Source organism: Pristis pectinata, chromosome 34, assembly GCF_009764475.1.
Source record: "Pristis pectinata isolate sPriPec2 chromosome 34, sPriPec2.1.pri, whole genome shotgun sequence".
In the NCBI taxonomy this organism is placed as follows: Eukaryota; Metazoa; Chordata; class Chondrichthyes; order Rhinopristiformes; family Pristidae; genus Pristis; species Pristis pectinata.
This window is the reverse complement of record NC_067438.1, coordinates 7,315,876-7,335,823: the sequence shown is the minus strand read 5'-3', so window position 1 is coordinate 7,335,823 and position 19,948 is coordinate 7,315,876. Positions and strand designations below refer to the sequence as shown.

Here is a 19,948-nt window from a genome sequence, read left to right as displayed (position 1 = left end):
CCAGAGCACCCGGAGGAAACCCACGCAGACACAGGGAGAACGTACACACTCCTTACAGACAGCGGCCGGAATTGAACCTGGGTCACTGGCGCTGTAAAGCGTTATGCTAACTAGTCACTGTCAGTGGGAGTTACAGTGTCACTGAGGGAATTACAGTGTCACAGACCCCTATAGTCAACTGTCAGTGGGAGTTAGAGTGTCACTGACCCCTACAGTCACTGTCGTGATCCCATTTTCCCCACTATCCCAGCCACCAGTCTGCGACACCTCAGCTTCTTCTGACGATGGGGAGCCGGTGCCCGTCCCCCCGCTCTGAGGTTTGGCACGGCTGCTGAGGTTCCAGTGTGGGTCTGCCGGGCTGGCTTGTCCCCCAGTATACACGGCCTGGTCCCTGTCCCCACCGCGGCAGGAATCCTGACCTCCCTCTTTGTTTTCCTTTTGATCCCAGGCACCAAGAGAAGGAGGACTCCTAACCACGGAGAGGGCGGCGCGGGCTGCTGCTGGTGAACACTGGAGGGGACTCCCAGGCCAGTCCGCTTCCCGTCAGCCGGCGGGAGGTCCAGCGTCTCTCCTCTCCCTGCCTCCGCTGTGGGTTTTGTAAACAAACGAGCCGAACCTCCATCGGAAGAGTCGTTGAGCCAATCGGATGCTTACAGTCGACCCTGCGCACCCGTGGGTGCTGCCAGTCCCCAGCCTGCACGGTGCGTCCCTGGGGTCCCCCCCACTCCCACTGCAACTCCCTCCCTCAACCTTCCTCGCTGCGGATGACGCTCAAAGCCCCTCGCTGACGGTCTGCCCTCCTGTCTCCGCACACAGCCGCTCGGTGGGTGATACAGCCGCTTGGGGTTGGCTTCCGACGTTCCGTAAGTGGAGGGGCTGCGGCTTGGTTGGTGACCTCTCACTCGTGTTATGTTGCAGACTTTTTTAAAAGTAAAATTACTTCTTTTTAAAATTCACGCACCAATAAAACCGTGTCCCAGAAATAAATATCAACCGAGGACGGTTTATGTTTTGCGCTGTCACGAAATGTTTGCAGCTCAGCAGGGAGCTGTTCAGACCCTCGAGTTTGTACCAGCTCTTGTTTTGGAGTTACCCAACTAAGTCCCACTCCCCCACCCTCTCCCATTGCCCGACAATGGAGTTCAATCCGGAGAAGTGTGAGGTGGTGCACTTTGGAAGGCCAAACTCCAAGGTGGAATACAAAGTGAATGGCAGGATTCTGGGCAGTGTGGAGGAGCAGAGGGATCTGGGGGTTCATATCCACAGATCCCTGAAAGTTGCCTCACAGGTGGATAGGGTAGTTAAGAAAGCTTATGGGACGTTAGCTTTCATAAGTCGTGGGATCGAATTTAAGAGCCGCAAGGTAATGATGCAGCTCTACAAAACTCTGGTCAGACCACACTTGGAGTCCTCTGTTCGGTTCTGGTCACCTCATTATAGGAAGGATGTGGAAGCGTTGGAAAGGGTGCAGAGGAGATTTACCAGGATGCTGCCTGGTTCGGAGAGTATGGATTATGAGAAGAGACTAAAGGAGCTAGGGCTTTAATCTTTGGAGAGGAGGAGGATGAGAGGAGACATGATAGAGGTGTACAAAATATTAAGAGGAATAGATAGAGTGGACAGGCAGCGCCTCTTTCCCAGGGCACCAATGCTCAATACAAGAGGGCATGGCTTTAAAGTAATGTGTGGGAAGTTCAAAGGAGATATCAGAGGAAGGTTTTTCACCCAGAGAGTGGTTGGGGCATGGAATGCGCTGCCTGGGGCGGTGGTGGAGGCAGTTACATTAGTCAAATTCAAGAGATTGTTAGATAAGCATATGGAGGAATTTAAAATAGAGGGATATGTGGGAGGAAGGGGTTAGATAGTCTTAGGTGAGGTTTAAAGGTTGGCACAACATTGTGGGCCGAAGAGCCTGTATTGTGCTGTACTGTTCTATGATTCTATTTGTATGAAATTATTTCACGTGTTTTTCCCGTTGTCTAAGGGGCTCAATTAAATCTGCTTCACTGTGCCTTCCAGGTTCTGACCACATCCTGCGTTTTAAAACAGAGGCACGTCGTCCTGTCACTGCGGTTTCATTTGCCCAGACACCTTCATTCTATAGAGGCAATTGCCTGGGGTGGGAGGACTTCAGTTATGCGGAGAGATCGGACGGGCTGGGCTTGTTTTCCCTGGAGCGAAGGAGGGCCGACCTGATAGAAATTATAAGAGGCATAGATCAGGGTAGATGGTTAAAAATAATTTTCCCCTGTTAGGGGTATCAAAACCAGGAGAGCGTAGGTTTGTGAGAGGAAGGAGCTTTAAAGAAGATTTGATGGGAAAAGTTTTTTTTTACACAGAGTAATCAATTTATTGTCACATGTACCAAGGTACAGTGTAAAACTTTGTTTTGCAAGCCATCCATACAGACCATCTCACAACAGCAGTGCATTGAGGTCGTACAAAGGAAAAACAGTAACAGAATGCAGAATATAGTGTTGCAGTTACAGAGAAAGTGCAGTTCAGGCAGACAATAAGGTGCAAGGCCATGATGAGGTAGATTGTGAGGTCAAGAGTCCATCTTACCGTACTAGGGAACCATTCAATAATCTTATCACAGCGGGATAGAAACTGTCCTTGAGCCTGGTGGTACGTGCTTTCAGGCTTTTGTATCTTCTGCCTGATGGGAGGGGGGAGAAGAGAGAATGTCCGGGGTGGGTGGGGTCTTTGATTATGCTGGCTGCTTTTCCAAGGCAGCGAGGAGTGTAGATGGGAGTCCACGGAGGGGAGGCTGGTGTCTATGAGTGATTGATATCTGGAACTCGCTGCCAGAGGACGTGGTGGAATCAGATATATTTACAAGGTTTATACAAGCACTTAAATAGGCAAATGGGATTCGTGTAGATGGGCAGAAAAGTCAGCATGGACATGGTGGGCCAAAGTCTCTGTTGCATTGGTTTATTATTGTCACTTGTACTGAGGTACAGTGAAAAGCTTGTCTTACAAACCGATCGTACAGGTCAATTCATTACACAGTGCAGTTACATTGGGTTAGTACAGAGAGCATTGAGGTAGTACAGGGTAAAAACAATAACAGTACAGAGTAAAGTGTCACAGCTACAGAGAAAGTGCAGTGCAATAAGGTGCAAGGTCACAACAAGGTAGATCATGAGGTCAGAGTCCATCTCATCGTATAAGGGAACCATTCAATAGTCTTATCACAGTGGGATAGAAGCTGTCCTTAAGCCTGGTGGTACGCGCCCTCAGGCTCCTGTATCTTCTACCTGATGGGAGAGGAGAGAAGAGAGAATGACCCGGGTGGGTGGGGTCTTTGATTATGCTGGCTGCTTCACCAAGACAACGGGAGGTAAAGACAGAGTCCAAGGAGGGGAGGCTGGTTACTGTGACGCCCTGGGCTGTGTCCACAACTCTCTGCAGTTTCTTGCTGTCCTGAGCAGAGCAGTTGCCGTCCCAAGCCGGGATACATCCAGATAGGATGATAAAAGTACAATACTTCTACTCCATTTTGTCTCTTTCTTGACCCCTCTGCCAATGAAAGCAGTTTCTCACACCTACATAACTTCATCCCTATTATTTTAAATAACACTAAGAGATTCAATCACCTTTATCCCGAGAAGAACACCTCCAACTTCTCCGTCATGCCTTCAAACCTGGAATTGCTCTCTGCGCTCTGAGGCTTTATGAACAGCGTGGTGACACAGGAGACTGCAGGTGCCAGAATCTGGAGCAACACACAAGATGCTGGAGGAACTCAGCAGGTCGGGCAGCATCTGTGGAGGGAGAATGACAGTCGACGTTTGGGGTCAAGACCCTTTATCCGGAGAGTCCAGATGAAGGGTCTCAGCCTGAAACATCCACTGTCCATTCCCCCCACACACAGATGCTGCCTGACCTACTGAGTTCCTCCAGCGCTTTTTGTGTGGTTATAAAGTGTGATGCCCAGAATTGGCTGCTGTCCTCCAGCTGTGGGCCAGCCTGTGTCTCTTCAAGGTTAGTCGTGACTTCCCTGCTCTTACACCTTCTCAGAACCCTGGAGGCACAGAGACTGTAGATGCTGGAACCTGGAGCAACACACAATCTACCGGAATCAGGCCAGAAGCCTGTATGCTATTATAACCGCGCTCTCAACCTGCCCACTCCTCTAAGTGAGCTGTGCACAGGTCAACCCTCGGATCTTACGGATGAGGAGTTACCTGATGAAGACACAAAGAATTTCTTCTCTCAGAGAAGAGTCTTACAAATTCGCTGCCACAGTGATCTCCAGAGGCTGAATATATTTAAGGGGAACACAGGAAAATGGAGTTGAGACCATGATCAGATTAGCCCCAATCTTAGATCATAGAAACAGGCCCTTCAGCCCATCGTGTCTATGCCGATCATCATGCCTATTTGTACTAATCCCACTTGCCCACATTAATTCCATATGCGTATCCCTGCGTGCCTTGCTTATTCAAGCACCTGTCCAGATGCCTCTTAAATCTTGACGCAAGAGACTACAGATGCTGGAATCTGGAGCAAAAAAAAATGAGCTGCTGGAGGAACTCAGTGGGTCGGGCAGCAGCTGTGGAGGGAAACGGACAGTCGACATTTCGGGTCGAGACCCTTCATCAGGACTGAAAGATAAGAGGGGAGATGGTCAGTGGGGGAAGGGGGGGAGCAAGAGCTGGCAGGTGATAGGTGGATCCAGGTGAAGGGGTGATAGGCAGATGGGGAGGGGAGGGTGGGGATGGGGACAGAGGCCGGGAGGTGACAGGTGGAGTCAACAAGAGGGCTGAAGGTGATGGGATCTGATGGGAGAGGAAGGTGGGAGTGTGGAACCAAGTGAGGGAGGTGGGGAGGACAGGTGGGAACAGTAGGGGGGGGGACCCGGTGGGAGGGGTGTGCGGGTGATGGGCAGATGGGAGTGGGTGGGGGGGTGGGGCTGGGATTCGGAAAAGAGGGTGTGTGTGAGAGGGCCTGAGTGGATCAGAAGGAGGGCAGGTAGCCTGAAGGAGAATTCAATGTTCATGCTGTCGGGTTGTAGACTGCCCAGGTGCTGTTCCTCTAGTTAGCTTTTGTCCTGGCCGAGGACAGACAGGTCAGTCTGTCAGTGGCAACGGGGAGGGGAATTAAAATGGCTGGCAACCGGGAGCTCCAGACACCCGGTGGACAGAGTGCAGGCGCTCGGTGAAGCGGTCACCTGGTCTGCTCTTGGTCTCACCGACATAGAGGAGGCCACAGCCAGAGCACCGAACATTATAGGACAAAGCTGGGAAGTGGAATTAAACTTGGTAGCTCTTTATTAACAGGTCCGTTAGATGTCGCTTGGACTTTTACTGTGCCGTAGATCTCTTGGAATTCCTGTGACCAACACAACCAGAAAAGTCACCTGCATTTATAAGGCTTCTATCAAAACTTTATAAAATATGAGCGTTGACGGAACTGTGACAAAATCTGAGATAATAGGAACAAAGATTTCTGACCACATACGCCCCGCAGGAAATGTTTTAAAAATAAAGACTTATAATTCAGTTGGGAACACTTGTGCCTTTGATGAAGGACGTGACCAGTTCAAGTTTATTGTTGTCATAGACATACTATACATCCACAGGGTATAAATGCCAGAAAATTCAGCTTTTTGTAGCAGCAGCACATACATTACCAAGATGAGGACAAACATAAGTTAATAAACTTTAACATAAATTATACATAACTTACCCTAGTGCAAAATAAGCAACAAAATAAATATAATGACATTAATGCAAGATCAAGGGAGGGAGATGAAATATAGATGAAGGCAGTGTTGGGGTTCTTCAGGTGGGTTCAAGGACCTGACGGCAGTAGGGAAGAAGCTGTTGTTGAACCTTGAGGTGTGGGGTCTTCAGACTCCTGTACCTCCTGCCTGATGGCAGCATTCGAGAAGAGGGCATGGCCCAGATGGTAGCGTCCAACTTCTGACCAGAGATGCAAGTATATATTTCAGGATGACAACCACTGTGAGACGCTGGGTGAATGAGGTACTGACATTCAGGTGAGACGTTAAACTGCAGCACTGTCTGCTCTCTTGGGCAGACTGTGAGAGAATATGGGAATTATTCCCTACGTTTTGGTCAATTGTTATCCCTCAACTAAATTCACCAACAAAGGATTATCCAACCATTATCACATTGCCATTGATGAGAGCTTAAGCACAAACTGGCTGGTTAGAACATACAACAGCACAGGAACAGGTGTTTCTTGCCACAATGTCTGTGCCAAACATGATGCCAAATTAAACTAAATCCCTTCTGGCTGCACATGATCCATATCGCTCCATTCCCAGCATATTCATGTGTCTGTGGGACACACATTAGTATGCCCCAAGCTATTCTCACTGTCCTCCATGTCCTCAGTGAATACCGAAGCAAAGTACTCCTTTAGTACCTCGACCACTTCCTCTGACATCTCCAAGCAGAAATTCCTTTCTTTATCCTTGAGTTGTCCTACCCTCTCCTTAGTTATCCTTTTGTTTCTAATGTAAGTATAAAATGCCTTGGGATTCTCTGTAATCCGATTTGCCAATGATATTTCATGGCCTAATCTCAGGCTTGAGTTCTTTCCTGCTTTCTTTTATTCCTCAAGGGCTATGTCTGGTTTTAGCTTCCTAAACATTACATACACCTCCTGGTTCTTTCTGACTAAGTTCACAACCACTCTCGTCATCCAAGGTTCTCTTACCCTGCCGTCCTTGTCCTTCTTCCTTACTGGAACATGTGGGTCCTGAACTCTGATCAGCTGGTCTTTAAACAACACCCACATGGCAGATGTGGACTTGCCCAATATCGGCTGTTCCCAATTAACTCCCCTTAGCTCCTGTATAATAATATCGTAATGTGCCCTCTCCCAATTTAGTACTTTCCCGCCACTTCCATACGTATTCATAACTATCTTAAAACTTAAGGAGTTGTGATCACTGTTCCCAAAATGCTCTCCCACTGAAAGGCCAGTCACATTTCCCAAAACAAGGTCCAGTATGGTCCGTCCTCTAGATGGATTATCCAGGTTCTGTTTTAAGAAACCCTCTTGGACGCACCTAAGAAATTCTGCCCCATCTAAGCCCCTAGCACTAAGGAAGTCTCGGTCAATATTAGGGAAGTTAAAGTCACCCACTATGACAACCCTGCGACCTTTAGACCTTTCCATAATCTGTCTACATATCTGTTCCTCTATCTCCCAGTGGCTCTTGGCAGGCCTGTAGTATAATCTCATCAGAGTGATGGCTCCTTTGTTATTTCTGACCTCTGCCCATATTGCCTCAGTGGATGAGCCCTCCAGTACGTCCTCCCTGAGTGCAGCTGTGAGCAACGATGTTTCAAAAGCGGCTCGGTGGATGTGAAGTGTTTGAGAGGCCATAAAAGCTGTTGCATAAGCGCCTCTCCTTCTGCCCCCAATGGTCTTGGATGCAATCGCTTGATTGGAGCATTAGGTTTGGGTCAGGTCTTGAGTTGGCAGCCCCGCTGGTTGTGCTATTGCCATGATGCACTGGGTTGTGGACATAGCCCAGTGCATCACGGACACCAGCCTCCCCTCCTTGGACTCTTTACCGCTCACTGCCTTGGTGAAGCAGCCAGCATAATTCAAAGACCCCACCCGGGACATTCTGTCTTCTCTCCTCTTCCATCGGGTAGAAGATACAGGAGCCTGAGGGCACGTACCACCAGACTTAAGGACAGCTTCTACCCCACTGTGATAAGACTATTGAACGGTTCCCTTATACAATGAGATGGACTCTGACCTCACGATCTACCTTGTGACCTTGCACCTTATTACACTGCACTTTCTTTGTAGCTGTGACACTTTACTCTGTACTGTTATTGTTTTTACCTGTACTACATCAATGCACCCTGTATTACCTCAATACACTCTGTGCTACCTCAATGCACTCTGTACTACTTCAATACACTCTGTATTACCTCATTGCACCCTGTACTACCTCAATGCACTCTGTACTGCCTCAATGCACCCTGCACTGCCTCAATGCACCCTGCACTGCCTCAATGCACCCTGCACTGCCTCAATGCACCCTGCACTGCCTCAATGCACTCTGTACTGCCTCAATGCACTCTGTCCTACCTCAGTGAACCCTGTCCTACCTCAGTGAACCCTGTCCTACCTCAATGCACCCTGTACTACCTCAATGTAACTGCACTGTGTAATGAATTGTCCCGTAAGATCGGTACGCAAGACGACTTTTTCCCTGTACCTCGGTACAAGTGACAATAATAAACCAATACCAAAACCAGCTGCTGATTTCACTCTAGGTGTCCATTTCCCTTGCTGCCTGAGTCCTGTGGACTTTGAAGATGGACAGATAAACATGTCAACCCAACACTGCCTGCCCTGGGTTGCTAACTGCAGCCAGGGACCTCCTGGGGATTTAATTCATGAATACAGGCTTAAATCCCTGCTGTTTATCTTTCTCTTTCTGCAATGCAGAATTATTGAGCAAATAAACACATTTATTTTCTCACATGGCAACGTGGAACTTCACTCCCTTCACTCCAGAGTTGGCAAGACCTCGGCACACCCTCCTCACCTTTGACATTGCCACCCGGCTGAAGCCAGGCAGGGACGTGTCACGTGTGAAGGGGGGAGAGAGGGGGGGCCGCCGGCCACGTCGGCGGACCTGTCAGGTGACGGCGGGCCGGCCAATGGCAGGCGCCGGCGGCGGGTTGGGGGGGGCGGGAGGGCCGGCGTGACGTGGATTCCGTGCGCGCGGGCGCCGCGCCGGGCAGGAGCAGGAAGAGGGGGCGCGGGGGGGGGCAGAGGGTGAGTAACCATGGAGACGGGCGGGAGGCCGGGGGCGGCGGCGGGGCCCCCGTCGCCATGGAGACGCGGCCTGTTTCCCCCCTCGACCGGGAGGGAGCCGGCGTGAGGGGGGCTGTGGCTGCCAGACTGTAGTTTATTGATGAAGGGGTGCGGGGGGGAGGAGAGGGGGTGAATGTCCGGCTGGTGCACTGGGGGGGAGGCATGTAGCGGGGGCTCAGGGGCATGGACTCTGCATCGGTCCCAACACGGCCAGGGCATGGACTCTGCATCGGTCCCAACACGGCCAGGGCATGGACTCTGCATCGGTACAAACGCTGCCAGGGCATGGACTCTGCATCGGTCCCAACGCTGCCAGGGCATGGACTCTGCATCGGTACAAACGCTGCCAGGGCATGGACTCTGCATCGGTCCCAACGCTGCCAGGGCATGGACTCTGCATCGGTACAAACGCTGCCAGGGCATGGACTCTGCATCGGTACAAATGCTGCCAGGGCATGGACTCTGCGTCGGTACCAACACGGCCAGGGCATGGACTCTGCGTCGGTACCAACACGGCCAGGGCATGGACTCTGCGTCGGTACAAACGCTGCCAGGGCATGGACTCTGCGTCGGTACCAACGCTGCCAGGGCATGGACTCTGCATCGGTCCCAACACGGCCAGGGCATGGACTCTGCATCGGTCCCAACGCTGCCAGGGCATGGACTCTGCATCGGTACAAACGCTGCCAGGGCATGGACTCTGCATCGGTCCCAACACGGCCAGGGCATGGACTGTGCATCAGTACAAATGCTGCCAGGCAGTGCCTCAGCACCTGTGTGAATGCTGCAAGGCAGGGATCCCTCGTCGGCGCGGACGGTGGGAGTCGGTGATCCCACGTCGGCGCGGACGGTGGGAGTCGGTGATCCCACGTCGGCGCGGACGGTGGGAGTCGGTGATCCCACGTCGGCGCGGACGGTGGGAGTCGGTGATCCCTCGTCGGCGCGGACGGTGGGAGTCGGTGATCCCTCGTCGGCGCGGACGGTGGGAGTCGGTGATCCCTCGTCGGCGCGGACGGTGGGAGTCGGTGATCCCTCGTCGGCGCGGACGGTGGGAGTCGGTGATCCCACGTCGGCGCGGACGGTGGGAGTCGGTGATCCCTCGTCGGCGCGGACGGTGGGAGTCGGTGATCCCTCGTCGGCGCGGACGGTGGGAGTCGGTGATCCCACGTCGGCGCGGACGGTGGGAGTCGGTGATCCCTCGTCGGCGCGGACGGTGGGAGTCGGTGATCCCTCGTCGGCGCGGACGGTGGGAGTCGGTGATCCCTCGTCGGCGCGGACGGTGGGAGTCGGTGATCCCACGTCGGCGCGGACGGTGGGAGTCGGTGATCCCTCGTCGGCGCGGACGGTGGGAGTCGGTGATCCCTCGTCGGCGCGGACGGTGGGAGTCGGTGATCCCTCGTCGGCGCGGACGGTGGGAGTCGGTGATCCCTCGTCGGCGCGGACGGTGGGAGTCGGTGATCCCACGTCGGCGCGGACGGTGGGAGTCGGTGATCCCTCGTCGGCGCGGACGGTGGGAGTCGGTGATCCCACGTCGGCGCGGACGGTGGGAGTCGGTGATCCCACGTCGGCGCGGACGGTGGGAGTCGGTGATCCCACGTCGGCGCGGACGGTGGGAGTCGGTGATCCCACGTCGGCGCGGACGGTGGGAGTCGGTGATCCCACGTCGGCGCGGACGTTGGGAGTCGGTGATCCCACGTCGGCGCGGACGGTGGGAGTCGGTGATCCCACGTCGGCGCGGACGGTGGGAGTCGGTGATCCCACGTCGGCGCGGACGGTGGGAGTCAGGGATTCCAGATCAACGTGAACATGGGGTCGGTGATTCCACATCAGTGTGGGCGCCGGGTGTCGGTGATTTCAAGTCAGTGTGGACGCCGGGTGTCGGTGATTTCAAATCAGTGTGGACGCCGGGAGTCAGTGATTCCAGATCAACGTGAAGATAAGATATCTTTATTAGTCACATATACATCGAAACACACAGTGAAATGCATCCTTTTGCATAAAGTGTTCTGGGGGCAGCCCACAAGTGTCGCATGCCCACAACTTCCTAACCCGTATGTCTTTGGAATGTGGGAGGAAACCGGAGCACCCGGAGGAAACCCACGCAGTCACGGGGAGAACGTATAAGCTCCTTACAGACAGCGGCCAGAATTGAACCCGGGTCGCTGGTGCTGTAAAGCGTAACGCTAACCACTACACTACCATGGAGGTCGATGATTCCAAATCAGTGTGGACGCCGGGAGTAGGTGATTCCAAATCAACGTGAACATGAGTTGGTGATTCCACATTGTGTGGACGGTGGGAGTCAGTGATTCCAAATCAGTGTTGATTGCCAGGAGTCGGTGATTTCAAATCAGTGTTGATTGCCAGGAGTCGGTGATTTCAAATCAGTTGATCGCCGGGAGTCGGTGATTCCACATCAGTGTGGACGCCGGGAGTCGGTGATTCCAAATCAACGTGACCCTTCAATCTAGACAACCCAGCTGGAGGAAATGGAAATAGGAGACCTTTGTGATGATGCAGGCGGACAAGGAAGTGCTTGATGAGAGAGTTTGGTGATATTACGGTGCACTGATCAGAATTGAATAGAATTGGAGGTGGAAGACGTGTGATTGCCTTTGTACAGAGGCTGAACAAGAGGTTCATAGTTGCATTGTTGGGATACATCACATGGAGCTGGTGGTTAGTGTTGGCTCTGACTGTGAGTGGGGAGATCTGTGATTGGGTTGAAGAGGAGGGATTGCAGAGAAATGGAGAATTATTACTGGTGATGATAGGTTGATGTCTGGGTTCCCAATACTGATTTGAAAGGTTCCTTTCAGGGGCTATTCAGATTGTCAGCCACCGTAAGTCCCTAAAGGTCCTTGGTCATTGAAATATTTCCCCAAACGCGCACACGTTACAGAATACTGCAAGAATTTGCTGTATTCACAGTACTGCTAGTCCCACACAAGAATCCTACTTCCTTGACATAAGACTGAATACAGGTTATGCAGGTGTAGGTGGGAAGGCGTGCTGTACTAACATTTCACTTTCAAAGCCACTTTTGGCACGCCTTTTCCTCGAGACTCGTCATCCATCCTTCTGAATTATTTCCCCTAGCTTAAATCTCTGTTTCTCTTTGTTCTGCAGATATGTTCTAGGTCAGTGCAAATCCTTCTATTTCCCCGTGCGAATCCCCTACTTGAACCTCTTGCCTGTCCCACAGCTCTGATACATCAGGATTAGACTTCTGACCAAAGTCGCAACCGATGCGCTTTGCGTCTGCACTCTTCTGTGCTATCTTCCCTGCAGCTTTTCCAACCTCCTTTGCGGTTTTGAACAGGGTTTACAACATCGTCCTCCTCCATTTGAATTGGCAAGGCATAGAAGGTTAGGAACCAAGTGCAGGTAAACGGGATTGGCACATTAATTAGCACGGACATGGTGAGCCATTGGCATCTCTTCCATGATCGAGCTCTGTGGTGTCGTCCTCTCCGACTGGCCAAACACAGCCTTCCCTGGTGACGGCTCCCCATCCTGCCTCCGTCGTAAAATCCCCGACAGTATTTTAGTGCCTCCTTCCCCCTTGTAACGCCCTCTCTCGTTGCAGTGGTCCATGGCGGTGTGTCTCATTTGTACGTTTGCTGGTGACACCCAGCCGTATCCCTTCACCAACCCCCTTTACCCTCGTTCTCTTTGTAAATGAACCTCCTGCTTCACCCAGCATCGTTGTGGGATAGTGACAGTTATCTCCACAGCAGACACAGAAGAAAGAAGCTGCAGTTTGCTCTTGTCAGTTAACTGTTCCTTGCTGCTAACTCTCTGCCTGTTTGCTCAGGTTGTATGATGTTTATGGGTAGGGGAGTAATGGGAGGTGTGATGCCCCTGCTGGGTATCAAACCCTAGGTTCCATCTCTGACCAATCAGAATCAGGTTTATTATCACTGACATATGTCGTGAAATTTCTTGTTTTGTGGCAGCAGTACAGTGCAAGACGCAAAGACATTTAAAAATTACCAGAAGTTACAAAAATAAATAAATAGAGCAAAAGAGGAATAATGAGGTGGTGTTCATGGGTTCATCGACCGTTCAGAAATCTGATGGCGGAGGGGAAGGAGCTGTTCCTGAATCGTTGAGTGTGGGTCTTCAGGCTTCTGTACCTCCTCCCCAATGGTAGTAATGTGAAGAGGGCATGCCCGGGTGATGAGCGTCCTTAATGATGGATCTCACCTTCTTGAGGCATCACCTCTTGAAGATGTCCTCGATGGCGGGGAGGGCTGTGCACGTGATGGAGCTGGCTGAGTCTACAACCCTCTGCAGACTCTTTCAATCTTGCCCATTGGAGCCTCCATACCAGGCAGCGATGCAACCAGTCAGAATGCTCTCCATTGTACATCTGTAGAAATTTGCACGTCTTTGGTGACGTACCAAATCTCCTCAAACTCCAAACGAAGTAGAGCAGCTGGCGTGTCTTCTTCTGATTGCATCAATCTGTTGGGCCCAGGATAGATCCTCTGAGATGTTAGCGCCCAGGAACTTGAAGCTGCTCACCCTTTCCACCACTGACCCAGCAATGAAGACTAGTGTGTGTGTGTGTGTGTGTGTGTGTGTTCTCCCGACTTCCACTTCCTGAGGAAAAATTTCTTTAGCCAGACGGTCGTGGATTTGTGGAATTCGTTGCCACATACAGCTGTGGAAGCCTGATCATTGGGGGTGTTTAAGGAGGAGATTGATAGGCATCTAATTAGTCAAGGGATATGGGGAAAAGGCTGGGAATTGGGGCTAAATGGGAGAATAGTTTAGCTCATGGTGAGGTAGCAGAGTGGACTCGATGGGCCGAATGGCCTGCTGCTCCTTTGTCTTGTGATCTTGTGAAGTCCACAATCAATTCCTTGGTCTTGCTAATGTTGAGTGCAAGGTTGTTGGTGCAACACCACTCAACCAGCCGATCTATCTCACTCCTCAACGCCATCTGCCAAGAACAGTGGTGTCATCGGCAAATTTATAGCCACACAGTCATGAGTGTAGAGAGAGTAGAGCTGTGGGCTAAGCACGCATCCTTGAGGTCTGCCTGTGTTGATTGTCAGCGAGGAGGTGGTGTTACTACCGATCTGCACTGACTGTGGTCTCCTGATAAGCAAGTTGAGGATCCAGTTGCAGAGGGAGATACAGAGGCCCAGGTTTTGAAGCTTGTTGATTAGTACTGAGGGGATGATGGTGTTGAACGCTGAGCTGTAATTGATAAACAGCAGCCTGATGTTTGTTTTGCTGTTGTCTCGGTGCTCCAAAGCCGATTGGAGAGCCAGTGAGATTGCATCTGCTGTAGACCTGTTGTGGCGATAGGCAAATTGCAGTGGGTCCAGGTCCCTGCTCAGGCAGGGGTTAATTCTAGCCATAACTAACCTCTCAAAGCACTTCATCACAGTAGCTGTGAGTGGTACCGGGCGATAGTCGTTGAGGCAGCTCACCCTGCTCTTCTTGGGCACTGGTATGATCGATGCCCTTTTGAAGCAGATGAGAACCACCGACTACAGCAGTGACAGGTTGGAGATGTCCTTGAACACTCCAGCCAGTTGGTCGGCACAGATTTTCAGTACCCTGCCAGCTACACCATCGGGGCCTGACGCCTTGCGAGGGTTCACCCTCTTGCAGGATATTCTGACGTTGGCCTCCAAGATGGAGATCACAGGGTCACCAGATGCTGTAGGGAATTACAGGTGTAATGTTATTCTGCCTTTCAAAGCATGCGTAAAAGGCGTTGAACTCATCCGGGAGTGAAGCATCACTGTGATTTCCGACCATCTCTAAGACTATCTCTGGTATGTCCCCTACTTCCTCACCTACTCTCCTGCTTTGTCACCTCAAGTTTAGACTGTGACCAGGAGACCCAAAAACTGAAGGCAATTAAGCCACTGGCACAAAAATAGGTTTCAGACTAGCTGGGGCCCGCTGTAGGTCCTCGACTTGTCAGCTATCCCTCGCTCCGCTCCATCGCTGGACTTCACATGAAATCCAGCAGCAAAGATCCTTCTTCCTGAGGTTCCCCAACAATAACCATAGAATCCTAGAAGACTTGTGGTACAGAAGGAAGCCATTCCGCTCATTTCTGTCCATGCCAGTCAGGAAAGAGCTATCCGAACTTGGAGCAAAAACTACGGGAGGATCTCTGCATCTATGGAGGGAAATGGATGGATGACGTTTCAGGTCGAGAGTCTTCATCTGGACTGGAGCTTAACCAGAGGCCATCAATATAAGATACTCCATGAGAAAGCCAATCAGGAATTCAGAAGAATGTCCAGATGAAGGGTCTCGACCCAAAACATCGACTGTCCATTTCCCTCCACAGATGCTGCCTGAGCCTCTGAGTTCCTCCAGCAGTTTGCTTTTTTTTTGCTTTTTAATAATGTAGCTATTTTAATGATTTTTTAAAATGTTTTAATTTTTTTTGTTTTAATTACTCATTGGATACAAACTAGGCCACTTGGCCCAACCAAGCAATGCTGGCCTTTATGCTCCGGTCAAGCTTCCCCCTCAGTGTAAGTCTATTGGCATAAATCCTCTTTTTCCTCCCCCCGTTAAATGTACCTACACTGTTCTGTTCAACCTGTGGGAGTGGGTTGCATATTCCCACTGCTCTTTGGGTAAAGAACTTTCTACTGAACTCTCAATTGGATTTCTCATGGAGTATCTCATATTGATGAATTCTGGATATGCTCCTCATCAAAACCTTTGACTATTTTATAGATCTCTGGGGATTTTCTCAAGACACTCGGTCTTTTCAACCTTTCCAGGTCCGTACGCTCACACAGTCCCAGTATCATCCTTGCAATACTTCTCTGCACCCTTTCTAATTCTTTTTATAAGATTTGTTTCAATTTGAGTAGTTTTTAGACGTCTCTGAATGTTGGGGACATTTTAAGGCTGTTACAAAGCTCTGGCAGCTTTAGACAGAGGCCATCAAAGGAGGTCTGGGCTCTTTATCAACAGTGTGGCAGCCAGGGCGGTGGGAAGCTCGGGTGGGGAGGGCCATCGAGGTGAGATCATGTCTTGCCCCAGTTAGCGCAGGTAGCGACTCCTGCTGGTTTATTAGGTCCTGGAGGACTCAGCCCTTTGTAGAGTGATACAAAACGGGCAGACTATTATTTAAATGGGGAGAAAATTCAAAATTCAGAGATGCAAAGGGACTTGGGAGTTCTCGTGCAGGATACCCTAAAAGTTAACCTCCAGGTTGAGTCAGTGGTGAAGAAGGTGAATGCAATGTTGACATTCTTTTCGAGAGGAATAGAATATAACAGTAGGGATGTGATGTTGAGGTTCTATAAGGCATTGGTAAAACCTCACTTGGAGTACTGTGTGCAGTTTTGGGTTCCTTATTTAGGAAAGGATGTGCTGATGTTGGAGAGGGTTCAGAGAAGATTCACTAGAATGATTCCAGGAATGAGAGGGTTAACATATGAGGAGCGTTTGACAGCTCTTGGGCTGTGCTCCTTGGAGTTCAGAAGAATGAGGGGGGACCTCATAGAAACATTTTGAATGTTAAAAGGCCTGGACAGAGTAGATGTGGCAAAGTTGTTTCCCATGGTACGGGAGTCTAGTACAAGAGGGCACGACTTCAGGACTGAAGGGCGCCCATTCAGAACAGAGATACGGAGAAATTTCTTTTGCCAGAGAGTGGTGAATCTGTGGAATTTGTTGCCACGGGCGGCTGTGGAGGCAAAGTCATTGGGTGTATTTAATGCAGAGATTGATAGGTATCTGAGTAGCCAGGGCATCAAAGGTTATGGTGAGAAGGCGGGGGAGTGGGGCTAAATGGGAGAATGGATCAGCTCATGATAGAATGGCAGAGCAGACTCGATGGGCCGAATGGCTGACTTCTGCTCCTTTGTCTTATGGTCTAACACCAAAACAGGCTATTTGGCCCACCACATATCTTCTGACCATCTCCCCTAATCCCATTTACGTGCTTGGTCCATAACCTTCCGTTCCTTGGTAATTCAAGTGCTCATCGAGATCCCGCTCAAACCTCGCAAGAGTCTCTGCCTCCACCACCCCTCCGGCCATGTGTTACAAATTCCATCCAACCTCTGGATGAAAAAAAATCTTCCTCAAATCCCCTCTAAACCTATTCTGTCTTTGCCCTAAACCTGTATCCTCTCGCCTTTCATCCTCCCTGTATCTGGTCCACAAGTCAACTTTTGTGTTTTTCTGTCCCACACTAACAACAAAAATGTAGCAAAGCATCACAGGGCACTTCATGACGCGGACTGCACAGGTAGATGGTAGGGCAAAGAGTCTAAAACTTGGTCAGAGAGCGTGATATTAAGAATTGTCTTAAAGGAGGACAGGGAAGTACAGAGGTGTAGGTTGGAGGGAGTGTATTTTGGAGCTTAGCATCAATGCCACTGAGAGTGGTGGTAGAGGAAGGTATTGAGGCTAGAACTGGAGGCAGACAGCAATATTAAGGTATTTATTTATTAGTCACATGTACATCGAAACACACAGTGAAATGCATCTTTTTGCGTTACTGAGAATATTCTGCGGGCAGCCCGCAAGTGTCGCCACGCTTCCGGCGCCAACATAGGATGCTCACAACTTCCTAACCCGTACATCTTTGGAATGTGGGTGGAAACTGGAGCACCCGGAGGAAACCCACGCAGACACGGGAAGAACGTACAAACTCCTTACAGACAGCGGTAGGAATTGAACCCGGGTCACTGGCACTGTAATAGCGTTATGCTAACCGCTACACTACCATGCCACTGGGTATTGGGGGGGGGGGGTGGGATGTTAGGATTGGAGGAGGTTACAGAGGTAGGGAGGGGTGAGGTTTATATTATTGCAGCTTGTTTGGAAGGGAACAGAAAGTTAACCTGTGACTTCATTTCTTTCAGTTACACAGCGAGAGCCCCCCAAATGACAGAACGAGGTGTGTGTAGGCTGGTGTGTGAAGATAATCGCCCTGAATGCTAGCCAGCTGCTTCTGTTCTGCTCCGAGCACCGTGCTGTAAAGTGAGCAGCGCAAGTCCTGACGTGGCTGGGGAGAACCTCTTGGCCACTGAAGCCTGGGACTGCCTCCGTCCTCATCCACCTGCCAGCTGCAGGCAAGCAGCAGCAACGCAAAGCAAATGAGCAACTGATGGCTGAGGACTAACTGTTCTCCACTGCAGAGGCTGGATCTTGCAGGATAGACTGTGCGGAGAGAGGATCAGCTGGACACTGGGTGAATTTAACAGCTCAACAGTTTGATGAAACCCTCCTGCTGTGCATGCCCGTTGTAGAAAAGCAACTCCACTTGGCCTGTGCCCACTTAAACATCCCAGAAGGAAGCCACACCACTCAGAAGCACCGCAGACATTCAGGAATTCATTTTTTTCTTCTTGGGGGTGGCAAGAAAGCCAGCACAAGGAGTCCTGGCTCATGCAGCGAACAAACAGAGCAAGCGATTTCCTGACTGGGGAGGGCCCTGGACTAAAGTGACACATTTCCTCTTTGTCAGGGTGAGTGGGTAAAAATCCAAAGCTGCTAAAGTGCAGCCAACAAAGAGCAAAGTCAGCAAAGTGCGCACATTCACAGACTAGAATTGTGAACACACGGGACCGCTGATAGCCCGGTCAGAGCAACACAATACAAGCCCGAGAGGGTGGCTCTGCTCCCCGCTTTGCGTTTGCTTTTGGCGCCTGGTGAGCCCCTCTGACAGTAACATGAGCAGATAGGATCGAAGTCACATTTCCTGGTAAGGCCAAACTTTTATTTTATTTGCACAGGATGCCTGTTAAAAGTTTTCTGATGTGGGGTTGCAGGGTGGAAGTTCAAAACCAGTTATTGAATTCTGAAGGAGTCTCTCCATGCACAGGCACTGTGCCTTAGAATGTGGCTGTGAAAGTTTGTGTGTGCAGAAAATGTACTGGTAACAAGCTAACCTACTGATCCTTTTTTTGTGTGTTGGAAACCTTTTTCTGGGTTTAACAAGAACGCCGCCAATGGTCTTGTGGTTTATGGGTTCAAATCTAAGGTCGATTAAAGCCATTCATTAAAGAGACCCCTTTAACCTGTTGGTTGCTTCAGAGCTGTTGGGGAAGTGCCATTTTCTTCCATGTGCACTCTGTTGCAGCCTGCAGTGCCGGGGGAGAGACTTGCATTTAGCCAAGAGATTGCTGTTCCAAGTTTCTGCAACTTTTTACTTTTTCTTTTTTAAGAGCTCCTCTCAAATTTCAGTCAAGTTTCCTAAAAAGGCCAGCGTGTTGTGAGCTTTGTGCTGCTGTCAACAGTTGGCAGCGTGGCCAAGAGTCTGTCTTATCTGCAGTGGGAAACTGTTCTGTCCAATTTCTTGGGTTCACTGCTGTGCTTTTACTGTCCTGTCCTGAGTTTGATTTGGGGATGACTTTCTATCCCAGTGCCTCCTCCCCTCTCTGCCGGCCTTCCGGGTCACCATGTTGTGCCTTTGCTGCTCTCGAACCTCGTATCGCTGGTACAAACCCCGAGAAAGGGAATATAGGAATAATCACAGGCCATTCAGCCCCTCGAACCTGATCTGTCGTTGAGTGAGATTGTTTGTGACCCAATTCCACACACCGGCCTTTTCCCTATATCCCATCCACTGTGATTAAGGTTCCATGAAATCTGCCAGTCTCAGATTTAAAATTAACAATTCACAGAACGTGAATTACCAATCGCAGGAGTTCCAAGTATCTACTGCCCTCTCTATGTAGAAGAATTTCCTAACCTCTCCTGAACTGATTTTTAGCTTCTGGTTCCTGGAACTGCTCCTAGTTCTCCCCAGGTCTGTTTTAACCTGGCTTTGTCCAGCAGTAGTATAACTTCTATCCAGTGGAAAGGCAGCATTTCATTAGACTTTTGTTTATTTTTACGAGCTCTCCATGACATTTTAAGGGTCTATGTACGTGGACCCATGTGTCTGGATCTCCACTGCTTCCAGCTTTCCACAGTTTAGGCTCTTTCCCTCTGCCCAAGACCGTAAGAAATTACAGAGAGTTGTGGACACAGCCCAGTCTGTCACACAAACCAGCCTCCCCTCCATTGACTCCGTCTACACTTCCCGCTGCCTCGGTAGAGCAGTCAACATAATCAAAGACCCCTCCGACCCCGAACATTCTCTCTTCTCCCCACTCCCATCGGGCAGAAG

At 50.5% G+C, this 19,948-nt stretch overlaps 1 protein-coding gene across 1 annotated transcript in view; it reads left to right on the top strand.

The window, feature by feature from the left end:
* Window positions 1–8,727: 8,727 nt before the first annotated feature.
* mgat1b (alpha-1,3-mannosyl-glycoprotein 2-beta-N-acetylglucosaminyltransferase b) overlaps window positions 8,728–19,948 on the top strand; it is a 43,853-nt gene continuing 32,632 nt past the window's right edge. Inside the window, exons 1-2 of the mRNA XM_052043944.1 lie at window positions 8,728–8,787; window positions 17,697–18,538. The gene's annotated coding sequence lies outside the window, so the exon portion shown is untranslated. The remainder of the gene's footprint in view (window positions 8,788–17,696; window positions 18,539–19,948) is intronic.